We start from the raw sequence: 1,099 nt of genomic DNA, 5'->3' as shown, positions 1-1,099 counted from the left end.
GATCTTCGTGAATCGTATCTGCAATCTTTGATCTACTAAACACTGGTTCGCCAAAGCCCACCGATGCCTGCGATGCGGATAAATGTGCTGGTTTCATTGTCGAAGGTGAGGCCTTGGTGTCGTCGCTGTCTTTGGGTAAAATAATTTCGAAACTTTAGCTTTTGCATGTGCTCTTGAGTGTGTTTGAAATCTGGGTTTTTGTTTGAGTCGTGCATTTAGTTGGTTTTATTTTTTGTTCTGGGGTTGGCGGTGGATTTAGGTGGAGCTGCCGTGGATGCTGATAAATCAAAGGCGATCGGCACTGCACTACGTTTGAAGAAGCTCACGGTGAATATTAAGCGGGATTTGATCATGTTTCAAATTTGATCGTGTTTTGGGTTTGGATTTTTGCAGTTTCTACTGGACCTGTGTTTCGTGCATTTGGGTTTGTCTAGATGGTTTTGCATTTTAGGGGTTTTGGGTATAATTTCTTTGATTTTTTTTTAATCATTTAAAGCTTTGTTTACTTTATTTTTTCGACATCTGAATCTAAGGTTTACTGATATTTTGGTTTTCAGGGGTGTCGATTTTTGCCCCTGTTCGACCGAGTGTAGTGATTTTAGTTTTTGTCTCTTTCATTTCGTCTGTTCAATGGATTTTGAAGAAGTTAATTGTTTTGGGTATGGCGAGGCTTTTTCGGAACGCTTCCATTTTCAGACACTATCTAGATATTTCGGAGGTCACTCTCTTCACCCATTTGCATACCATTTTTTAGAGCCTTTTTTCATTCGATGTTTATTCGGTGACTCTGTTTCTTACACTCTCTTTGATCACCGACCAAGTGTGCGCACTTTTAAGAAATGGAAGTTTGGAGAGATTGGAATCTTAAGGTTTGGGACCATTGAAGATAATGTTCAGTTTTAGCCTCTTTCGGGCTTTTTTTTCTTGGGAAACAAAATGGGAATTTTCATATATGAGCATTTCTTTTGTTTCTCCCCATGTTTTTGGTCATGAAAAAAAATATGCTTTTGTTGTACTATGTGTTTAAGGTTTTGATAGAATTGTTTCTCTTTATTTGCCTCTTTTACAGTTTCCAGGTTTGGCGCGTTTGAAACTTATT

General features: G+C 38.3%; 1 long non-coding RNA gene across 1 annotated transcript; it reads left to right on the top strand.

Annotated features, from left to right (window-relative positions):
- On the top strand, window positions 1-313 carry LOC121263860. Its single transcript, XR_005940366.1, has 2 exons — window positions 1-135; window positions 260-313. It is a non-coding gene; the product is annotated as an uncharacterized LOC121263860 (long non-coding RNA).
- Window positions 314-1,099: the final 786 nt, after the last annotated feature.

The sequence above is a fragment of the Juglans microcarpa x Juglans regia genome, chromosome 4S (assembly GCF_004785595.1).
Source record: "Juglans microcarpa x Juglans regia isolate MS1-56 chromosome 4S, Jm3101_v1.0, whole genome shotgun sequence".
NCBI classification, from domain to species: domain Eukaryota; kingdom Viridiplantae; phylum Streptophyta; class Magnoliopsida; order Fagales; family Juglandaceae; genus Juglans; species Juglans microcarpa x Juglans regia.
This window is presented reverse-complemented; position numbering and strand designations above follow the sequence as displayed.